Raw genomic sequence first — 11,662 nt, 5'->3', positions numbered from 1 at the left:
GATATAGTTTGCACAACACCAAAAATTGATGTCTAACTTGATTTGGGGGTTACTGTTTCTGAAAGGTATTCAGTAGTAGAGCAAAATGCCTTGAAGATGGAGTATTTATATTCTAGCCTCTGATGTCAAGGGCTAGAGTATGTGCAGGGAAAAGGGGATTCTTTCCAGCATAAAAGGGTTTCTAGAGAGGTTTTTGTTTCTACAGTTCAAGTGAATCTTTGTTTTCAGTCTCATTTGAGGAACCAGTTTTATTCTGAACCAAATGTTCAATTTATTGAATTTCAAAATAGTTTGGTGGATAACACAGCTCACTGGTATAGTTTTTACAATCTCATCCAATACATTGAAGTCAGTGTCAGATAAATGTGCATCGAATTGCAGCTGAAGTTACTTCTTGCACCAAAAAGTTGTTTTAATGTTCGTTCTTCCCCATATAATTTTCACATCAGCATCTCATTGTTTTATCTAGGCCATTTTGCGCTGGATATTTAAATATAGATATGCCATTTGTCTAAATAGCAATTAAGCTGCTATGGTTTATGACTAAAAGCAATATAGTTAGATACCTTTTTAAACATCCTAAAACATATTAATCCACCAATACTGGATTGCGTTCGTAGATACATTAATACTTACACGGATCACATTCATGCATTATTACCGCAGTGTTAAAGATTCCTTACAAATGTCTTTTATCACCTGTTTCGTTTCTTAAGAGTTCTCTTCCCTTCTCGGGAAGTGAGAAATTGTGAAATTACCGAGAATGCCAAATAATAATGCAAGTACAGGCTAATCGTATGGCTGTTAAATGGAATTTACTCTTGAGTAAGAATGCAAAGGATTACGGCTGTCTACTTTAGATATTGTGTCAATACTTGAGCAACTCGGGAAAGAAAACAAGGGTGGGGAAGGGAAAACATTTTGGCTCAACTGTTTCACTGTCTCTATCCCGTAGCAGCTGTCTCCACTTTTTGCTAGTTTTAAATATATACCCTTCTTTAATTTGAGAATGCATGAGCCCATTGCTCTGTCTCCCCCCCTTTTTTAATCTGTGAATGGTATGATCCAGTTCCTCGCCAAGCCCAGACAGTGATTAACGCCCGTCGCCGCCACCCGCTGGTGCCGGGAGCTGGAAAATCTGATTGGTTGGCAAATTGCTAACTATTTAGACTACAGTCCTCTGTCATTGGACGCCGCCACTCTCGAGGCCTCTTTTACTTCCTCTGCTATTGGTTATTGCACCACAGCAAGTCTTGCTTTTCCCGCCCCTCCAAGGTCATTTAAGTTTATGAAGGAAATAAATAAATAAATGGGGAAATAGAAATGCGTAGAAAAGGGGAGGGGGGGTGGAGGGCTCGCAACCAAACATGCTAGAAAGCGCAAATAGAATCGTTTATAGCCAATCATTGGCAAGCCTGGGACACTCTGGCAGTTTTCCCGGGCAAATAAAACACGAGTTATTAAGAAGGACAGCCTTAAACTTGTAGATGTTCTCCAATAACGAGCTTCGATGAGCTTTGATTGACAAACATCAAAACCAATACACCGGGGATAGAGCGGAGATTTATTTTCCCAAAGTCTGGAGCTACTCCAATGGGAAGGCAGCAAACATAGGCGGATGAGAGAAGAGGCGAATAGTACAGCTGTCTGTAGAGGAGGGATTATTTGGAAGTGGCACGGCTTTTGGCGAATGGGAGACTTGAGAGGACTGAGTGGGCGGGGCTAAGAGCCAATGAACGGGTCGCCGGCGGGGAGGGTGGCGGCTTCTACGTTAAAGTGTTGAATTGGCGCTCGAGGCTGACAGAAGATGAGAGAGGTATCGCGCTTCCGGGGTCACTGGGGGGTGAGGAGGTGGGCTTGGCGTGGCTCCGCCCTGTCGGGGGTGGTGGGAAGGAAGTTCTTGGGAAAGGGGCGCGGGAGTGATTCTGGGGGAGGGAAGGCAGGCGGGTAGACTGAACTTTTCTCAGTGTCGAGAGGGAGCGCTTGGCGTTGGGTGGGAGAGTGTATCCCACCCCGCAGCTCGATAGTGTTTAGGAAGGCATAGCGGATGTTTCGCGACTCGTCTGTAACTCTACTCGGAAGTAAGTCCCGCTGACTTCAGTGATACTTACTCCCAAGTAAGCCCGCCCTGAGTTGCTCCCTTCGTTAAACATTCGAAGGAGCGCGCCAAAGATTGCAGACCAAGGCTCACTGATGTGAGTGTGGGATTTACTTCCAAGCAAGCTGCATGGGGTTGCGCTGTTATTTTATAGCGGCATAAACTTTTATGAACAGCGTCAAATGCGCGTACTGTTATCCTCATTTGATACGCGTGTACATGTATAGTTAAATATGATACCGCGAGGGGGTGGTTATATAAGCAGCGCGACTGAAAGGACAACTTATGCCTCCCTTTTGTTAGAATTTCTGTGAGCGGCGGATAGCAATGTGATCGTCACCGTCAATAGTGTCTGCCCTGAATTTCCTTCTGACCCCATTGTTTATACTTCTTCCTCAGCCCTAACCATAAAACAACAGCAGCACCAATCTCGAACTCTCCATACTATCCCATGCATCTGATGAAGTCCATGAAAGCTTATGCCAGAATAAATTTCTAACTTCAGGGTGCCACAAGTCTTTGTTGTCATTGTTTTAAAGGACTAACATGGCTACCCTCTGAAAATTATAATGATTTTTATTTGGACTGATACTGCTACTAGACTTTTCCTCAGCAGTTACTTCTGAGCCTCTCTTGAGGTAGATTGCGAAAGTTTTTTTCTTAAACCCTCCTCCCTCCAGATCTCGGGTCTTTCCAGAGTGTGATTTAAGGGTGCTTGCTCCTTTCAGTATGGAAATGCTTTAAATTATCCAAGAAAGTGGTTGGTTATAAATTGTGTATGGGGAACCAGGGCAGCTAAATAGATTTACTAGTTTCTCAAAATGGGTTTTGGTGAGAGCAGGTCCAGTTCAAATGCATGCTTAAATTCATTAATTGGATGAGGACTTTCTTGTGGACTGGTTGAATTTGAGAGTAAAGCCTTTTCAAGGTGAGACTTACTTTTGAACAAATTTGTTTATGATTGCAATGTGACTTTGTGAATTTATTTGTCCTATTTTTAAAATTCTTTAAACACTTTTTTTAATGGCAAGCTTGAAAGGCCTATTTCTGTTTCCAATTAAAGTTGACATCTTTGATGTACTCAGTGATACCAAATAATCTGCTGAAGGCACATACCCAATCAGGGGAAAGCAGAAAAAAGTGGAGAATCCATTGACTCACAGCTGAGGAATTTTTCTTCAAACAGCTGCCAGGTACCAGATATCTGGCTTGGATAAGCTTTGGGCAGAAACAGAAAGAGTTAACAATGGGATGTGGCCGTACTATCTTCTGTTATGCAATTGCCCCTCTAAATGCACATATTGAGCTTCCATGAGTCACCTGGGCTGTCAGTGTCAGTTCTGGTGGCTTTCTGTTAAGGCAGTAGAATTGGGATTCTATCAGGTACCTAAAAAGCAGGATAGAAGGAATGTTGCTGAGGCTTCAAGGCAGGTGGATATGAAATGGGAAACACTCCTTTCCCCACACCCTGAAGGCTTTGGCTGCCTATAGCCTTCAGCTTCGTGGAAAAGCTCTGCCTTGTCTCCACCCATAATGTAGCTTCTTTGCAGGATGAGTCTGCTGCAAGCTCCACCTTCCCCAACTCAAAACTAGTTACGAGTTTGTGCTAAGTGAGATAAATGCAATAATGGAAGCAGTGAAACTGCTTAAGGAAAGGGTATGCTGAACTCTGCATGGAGGAAACACTGAGCTGAGGAAAGCAAAGCAAAGCAGGGTAACTTACTGCTGTATAAGGCTGGCCTCCCAGGGTTGGTGGTCTGGACCATGGGCCATATTCCCTCCACTAGGCCTTGGATACAGTGTAGACAACAATCTGAAACGAATCTTTGAAAAATGACAGCCTCTCATCCTAATACACACTTAAGAATAAGCCCCATTGAACTTGTGGGATTTGCTTCCAAGTGAATGTGGATAGGGTTCGCACTCTTTAAATTTGTTTGCTTTCTACATGGACTAGGAGCTTTGTTGCTGTTTGTGGCTATCAGAGGATACCATTTTTCTTTCCATCCTCCTTTTGCTGTGCTATAAAATGCCAAAAGGAATAGGATGAGTCAGTCTGCTAACCCTGAACCTGAGAAACTAAATACAACATAGCTTTGAGGGTGGGGGTACTAGACAGTGGATTTGTTTTTAACTTAATGAAGTACATCCCTTATTCTGGAGGTGTAAATACCCTTTAAAGGTTGAACCAAGCCAATTCCCTCAATTTCTTGTTTAACCTCATTTCAACATCTGATTGTCCAACAGTCCTCAACTATAGCCTTTTTATTTATAGGATTTATATGTCTAATAAGATTCCTGAGTGGTGAACAATAAAAAGAAGAAATAATCAGAATACAGAAGTAAAATATTTGAAATTGAATCATGCCAATAAAACTGTGGCCAGCCAGTTAGGAAATGTTTATTTCAATAAATAAGAATGATTTCAGCATGCACAGGAAAAAAAAAAAACGTGTTGGTTCCTGTTTGATATCCATGGGCAGGGAGTTCCACAAAGGAGAAGCTGATAAACTGGAATGGAATCCAAATTACCTGAAGTACCATGAAACCACCAGAAATGCCTCATCCAAAACCATTTGTGATTAAGCAGACTGGTAAGGGAGAATATTTTCTCTATAATTGCTAGATTCATATAGTCTGTTTGGCTTCCAGTTCTTTTAGAACCTTAGTTTTTTACCACTAGTAGGTTGTGAGTTGATCTCTGCCCATAGATGGCAATTTATGGATTTTAGTATAAGGTTAGGACAGCAACATATCTACCACATACACAATAGCAACAGAGACTGGAAGGGCTTTCAAGGCCATTGTGAAGTTGGATGTTCCTTCTCTAGACAGCAGTCAGACCTGCTGGGGAGCTCCAAGGATAAAGAATTGCTTCAGAAAAAGCCATGCTGGGCTGGCACAAGCAGGGCAGAAGGGAAGGAAGGAAGGAAATTGTTCCTCAGCAAAAATTAAAAAGGATCCAAATCTTTCCTGCATCAACTCATGACCCATCTTAAAATATGTCCCTTTTTACCTCCACAATTTATGATGATTATTGGTCATTTCATTTCTATACTGCCTAACAGCCAAAGTCCTCTGCGAGGAGATCAATAATTCATAAACCATGATAAAATACAATAAAATGAGCATAAAAATTCAAGACATTTAAAAAATAATTTAAAACAACTTGAATAACTAAATGCAACTAGACTTGTTAAAAGAGAAAACAGCTGACATAAGACCCTCATGCCATGTAAAGCTGTTCAATACCTTGGCACAGAGGGCAGTCTCACCCTGGCAGTAAATGGATCATTCTGTAATCATAGAATCACCACTGAGAAAGCCTTTTCCTTTTCTATTTATTTATTTTATTTATTAAAACATTTCTATGCCGCCCCATTCGCCGAAGCCTCGGGGCGGCTCACAACATAAGATAAAATACAAAAATAACAATATAAAAATAAGCAATATAAAATAAATAACAATATAAAAGAAGTCGCCCTGGCCAGATAAATAAGCAAATACTGTTAACAATTAAAATGACGCTTAAATGTTGCTTCCATGTGAGCCTTTCTTGGAGTGGCACTTGGAGGAAAGACTTAGATGTTAGGAATAATGTCTGGTAGATTTAGATTCAGAGAGACACTATGACAGGATTCGTGGTCCTAAGGCAGAAGGCTTTATAAATCAAAACACCTTGAATTCAGGTTGGAAGCAAACATACAGTGCATGCCAGAATTACTCAAATATACTCAGACTGATTATTATTCAGAAATTGCTGCATTCTGCACAAGATGCATTCTCTGAACAGTCTTCGAAGTTAGCTCCAAATAGACTGCATTGTGTTAATCTAATTTGAAGATTATCAGAACATAGATTACTATTGCTGTCCAATTAGGTACACAGCTAGACCATCAGCTGAAGCTGGTAGACGGTACTACAGGCAGCTGAAGCCACCTGAGCTTCAAGTGACAAGGATGGCTGCAGGAGGACCCACAAGCTATAAACCTATTCCTTCAAAGGCATTTTAACCTCATCCAGAACAAGTTGAAAAATCTTTGTCCATTTAGAAGAATCACCCACTAACAGCATCTCTGCCTTGATTGGATTGAGTTTCATTTTACTAACCCTCATCCAGCCCACTATCACAGCCACAGACTGGTTTTACACATCAAAAGCCTCACCTGCTGAAGATGAAAAGGAAAGAAAGAGATGCATGTCATCAGCATACTAATAGCAAAACACTCTAAAACATCAGATAACCTCACTCAGTGTTTTCAGGGTAGCTCTTGAATAGCATAGGAGACAAAACTGACTGCTGGGGAATTCCATGCTGGAGAATCCATGGGGTCAAGAAGTATTCCCTAAACATCACTTTCTGGAACTGGTCATTCACTTTGGAATGGAACCACTTCAATATAATATCCCCCACTGCCAGTTGTCCAAGAAGGATGCCATGGGTGATGGTACTGAATCCTGCCAAAACAGCTGGATGTATTGGTAGAATCATACTCCCCGTCTTTTTTCCTGTCATAGCATATTATACAGGGTGAGAAAACCTACTTCCATAGCAAAAACCAGCCAACTGAAATGGATCTAGATAATCAGTCTCACCCAAGAGTGGTTACCGCTGATCAAGGCCCTTGCTCAGGAAAGGAACATTTACTACTGGCCTAAAATTGCTCAGTTCCTTTGGGTCCATAAGGTTTCTTCAGGTGTGGCCTCACTGCGGCTTCTTTCAGGTAGTACGGCACCACTCCCTCTTGCAAGGAGGCATTAATCACCTCCTTGGCCCAGTTGGCTGATTCCTCCCTGCTAGTCTGTATAAGCCAAGGTGAAAATGTGTCCGGTACAGAAGTTGTTGCATGAACCTGTCACATCATCTTTTGCACATCTTTAAGTTCAGCAACTGAAACACATCCAGGAAAATTTGATTGGGCTGTGTGTGCTTGTATTATTTATTTAATTTTGTTTGGCAAAAACTTGTAAGTGAATGTTACAGTAGGTCTCAGTCTACAGTGTCTTTATCACTTGGTACAACAGATCCCATGTATGCTGTATTGGTTAGCAAAGAGAAGAATGAATAGAAGCTCCTAAGCAAATTTATACAATCATGGAATAAAATGGGAAGTGATCTTTCGGATCACTAAATGACTAATGAACAGAAGACACATGTCAGGAATAAAGCAATTTATCCCAGCAGTGGTGTCCACAGGGTTCTGTATGAGGACTTTTGCTTTTCAACCTATTCATAAATGATCTGGAATTAGGAGTGGGTAGTGCAGTGACCAAGTTTATTGATGACAATACTTGGGGTGGTTAAAACCAAAACAGATTGTGAGGAGCTCCAAAGGGGCCTTTCCAAGCTGAGAGAATGGGCATCAAAATGGTAGTTCAACTTAAGCAAGTGTAGAGTAAAGCATGTTGGGGCAAAAAAATCTTGAGTTCAAGTACACATTGATGAGATCTGAACTATCAGTAACTGAGCAAGATGGGGATCTTGGAGAAGTGATGGATAGCTCAATGACAATGACAGTCCAGTGCTCAGCTGTTGTGAAGAGGGCAAACTCCATCCTAGGTATAATTAGGAATGAAATAGAAAATGGAACTGCCAAAAACTTACTTTGCTTATACAAATCTTGGGTGCAATTGTATCTGGAATATTGTATTTGGATCTGGTACCTGAAAATTGATATTATTGAGTTGGAAAAAGTATAGAGAAGAGTAATGGCTACAACTGGGACTGTTCAGTTTAGGAAAAAGGTAAGAGGAGACATGATAAAGGAGTTTGGAATGATGCAAAGTGTGGAGAAAGTAGAGACACATTTTTCTGTCTCTCCTATATCACTTGCACTCATCCCAAGAAGCTAATTGGTGGGATATTTAGATCAAATAAAGGAAAGTACTTCACATAATGTATAGTTAAACTGTGGCATTTGCTGTCACAGGAAGTGGTGATGTCTGCCAGTCTGGTTGGCTTTAAAAAGAGATTGGATGGATTGATGAGGAAGGAGGCTATTAGTGGCTCCAAGCCCCCAGGTATTCCTGCATACAGTAGTGGCTGAGGAGCAGGAGTTCTTGCACCCATCCTGCTTGGGGGAGTCCCATGGGCAGCTGCTGTGCTACTGTGTGTGCAGAGTGCTGAATTCAATGGATCTTTGGTTTGATTCAGCATGGCATTTCTTATGTTCTTAAGCAGTGATATGGTGTTTCTTTGCCACCCTCACCACTCATAAATATATATGATTATAGGCACACACCAGGGTTTGATTGCATCCACTAGAATTTTTTTGTCCATCTGCACTTAATGCGTCTCCTGTTTTCTTTCATCACCTTCTGTGCTGGGATAGACCCCAGAGCTGTCTGAGTTCTACTACAGAGTGAACACTCAGAAGGAGTTGTGTCCTCATCTGTATATTCCAGAGATTGATCAGGAATTCAACAGGACCATCAGCATATCAGCAGGAAAAACAAGCTGGATCCATTAGCTTCCTGGGCAGACCATCTTAAAAGATCCCCCACCCTTGCAGTAGAGAAAATCCACGATCAGTCTAAATCTCAGCAGGTAGTGATCTGACCATGACAAAGAGACTATTTCAGAATCCTCAATCTTCAGATCACTGTCCCTGTGCTCAGCTAAAAAAAAGCCAAATTTGGCATGTGTCTGCTACGTGTGTTGGGGCTGATGACTTGCTGGAACAGCCCCATAGTTGTCCTGGGACTCATGAAATTCTGAGTATCACAGTGTTCTCACCATGGCTGTTCATGCCCCTGAAGTCAATAGCTTCGTCTTTGTCACTTTAGGCAGGGAGGCTGCTGGGTTGTGTGGTAGATGATGCACAAGCCTAATCTCCATTCAGATTTGCTGGGGTTTCCATCTGGCTAGTTAGCCTCTTTTCTGAATCCTGCCCTCCATTCCTCAGGTAGGGAACAGCTCTTATCTGATCAGAAGTCAATGGGAGCTTTTCTCTGCATTAGAGTAGGAAAGAAGTTTCCATGTTACTACATAGCAGGAAAAGGAAACAATCCTTCAAGAGATGAAGAAAACCACTCTTTCCGTGGGTAGTTAATTGGAAAGTGTAGTTGGTGTGTGTGAATGAACTGGAAAAGTGGTGTGTATACATGTGCAAACCAAAGTTATGTACATGCCTGGAGTCAACATAGTCCTGGTGCCCCCCCACACAAAAAAAGATCCCTACCCTTGTCCTAAAGATAATGAATTAAGTACACTGCTGGATCTATGAACCATTTTCTAATTGCATAATCATATACCTTTTACCAATTAACCCATCCTATCAAAACAAATTTGACTTTCACCAAAACAATATGTTTTTTTAAAGTTTGTTACAGGGAAACAGTAGCATCAAAATAGCTTAAAACATGAACAAGTATGTACTTAACTATGAACTTCATCAATTAAAATGTCTATTCCAGCTTATGTATGGAAAAGCTTATGTATGTTTAGTTCTCGTGGGGTTCAATAGGGCTTACTCCCAGGAAAGTTGCACTGAGGTCTGCAGTTCAAACCCTGCAGTTCCTGGGTGTGCTCACTGCAAATTTATCTAGATCAATTCTCATACAAGAGTGTAATGTTGGGCTACTTCCACTCAAGCCAATAAGACTTGCAAAGTAAAATTTTCTAATAAATTCTGTGATTATTTTTCCTGCTTCACCTGGGAAGTACTTTTTATTGTGTATGCATTTAGTCTTTAAATTACAGTGCTATCTAGTTTCCTGGGTGTAAGCCTCATTAAACTGAGAGATACTTTTATTAGACATGGCTAGGCTTGTGCTGTTAGTGGCTTAAATTCCAGTATATGCTGACTTCTGTGCTTAGACAAAATATAGTGTTTGTAAGTGGAGACTAGTCCTGTCAAATTAGTATTACAAATACAACAGTATTACAAAATTAGACATTTTGTAAATATCAAAACAGTTTAAGCATTCTTGAGAATAATATGAGCTGTGAGCTGGTAGAATGGACAAAAGTCTAAAACAAGCCTAAAGGCTAAATTTCCAGATCAAAGAGACAGCTAGGGGAGGGAAAGGGACTTTATTTCAGAAATGGGATTATTTATAGTGGAATCTTTACATTTCAATGGTCTAATTCCTGAAGTCTATCTTTATATACAATATTGTATCCTAAAATTAAGAGGATAAGACTGCATTTCCATGGCTATTTATCTCTCTGGGACTCAGTTGGCTTTACAGATATTAATGAATGTAGGTGAATAGGCTCTTTTGTGATAGAAAATATTCTTCATTTTAATAGATGAGAAAATGAATATATGGGAAGGCTAATAGCACTGCTGTCAATGGTTCTTCAGTGCCCTTTGAAACTTGGAGATAGATTCTAATTGGGCAAGCAATGTATTGACAGATAATTTGTTTTCTAACCTAAGTGAGCAACTACTTTTATGAGGAGTTAGGGTAATTTGAAACTCTTCAACATATTCAAAGTTTGTTGTTCAAATTGGGCAACACATTGCAACCTAGACCAAATGAGAAGTTAAGGTTGCCACATAGTTTGTCTTTCGGTAGTTCTTTTAATTTAAAACAGAACAGTTGATTCTCACAAAGAGAGTTAGACTGGATCCTTGGTCCTGAGGTTTTGTACCCATGATCTTAAAAATAGTTGATGTGGGAAGTCCTGAGCAGGACCAGTTTCTTTGGGTGGGACACTTTAATAATTTACCCTTGCCATTTTCCCAGTAGGAATCTTTCCTCCCCATGCTTGTCATTCACAATTGGAGGAAAGCTTCCACTGGCCTCTGTGCCCCTCATGGAACACATACATTGAACTGTATCTCTTGGAATTTTGTTGTCAAAAAGGGAAAAAAGGTTTCCTTTTCAGTAATTCCTGGCAAAGTTCTTCGATGTAGCAGTATTACTCTATCCCTGGCTTATAAATAGGGATTTGCCTGCTTTCTTATTCAGGGTAAGAAACTTCTCCAGGCAATCAGAATCTGATAGGGCAGCTTTGTAAATGTAGAAACATATGTCCTGTTTCTTACATGGTGTAGACATGCTACCAATGACTGAGAGGCTTCAGTTCAATCCAAAGCATTTGTATCCCACTCTTCAACCAGAAAAGTTCCAGGACAGACCAACAGATGAATTGAAAGGAGACAGTCCTTGGCCTTACAATCTAAAAATACATAACACAATAAGAAGGAAGAGGGAAAAGGGAGAACAAAAAACTCAACTAGAAATTCTTAATGTTACATGGTTCTTATAATGATCTGCTGCAATGACAGACATGTGTGCAGGCAGGATGTTATCCTTTCTCTGGGCTAGCAACTTTGCTGAATGATTTGCAAAGCTGCACTATTCATATTGGCTAGGATATTGGTGTGTCATTGAAAAATGGGTGATTACTCAGTAGTAGGAATGCTTATGAAAAAGCCACACACCTTAGAATTAGACATTCCAAATTTATTTATCGTGCTTATAGATTGGCTCCCACATGTTGCTTTCTGTCATTCTTCTGGATTGTATTTTCAGAACCAGTAAAAATCACTCTATGCATAGTTTGCTCTTGTCACATCATTCATTCCTTTTTAAAAAATTCAGTCAAACCAT

General features: G+C 40.6%; 1 protein-coding gene across 3 annotated transcripts in view; it reads left to right on the top strand.

Annotated features, from left to right (window-relative positions):
- The first annotated feature begins 1,729 nt into the window (after positions 1-1,729).
- ZBTB20 (zinc finger and BTB domain containing 20) overlaps positions 1,730-11,662 on the top strand; it is a 635,479-nt gene continuing 625,546 nt past the window's right edge. The window contains exon 1 of one of the 3 annotated variants that reach the window (XM_044442007.1): positions 1,730-1,816. The gene's annotated coding sequence lies outside the window, so the exon portion shown is untranslated. The other 2 variants (XM_044442009.1, XM_044442011.1) reach the window with 2 other exon arrangements.

The sequence above is a fragment of the Varanus komodoensis genome, unplaced genomic scaffold (genome assembly GCF_004798865.1).
Source record: "Varanus komodoensis strain SLA01 unplaced genomic scaffold, ASM479886v1 scaffold4, whole genome shotgun sequence".
Classification (NCBI taxonomy): Eukaryota; Metazoa; Chordata; class Lepidosauria; order Squamata; family Varanidae; genus Varanus; species Varanus komodoensis.
This window is presented reverse-complemented; position numbering and strand designations above follow the sequence as displayed.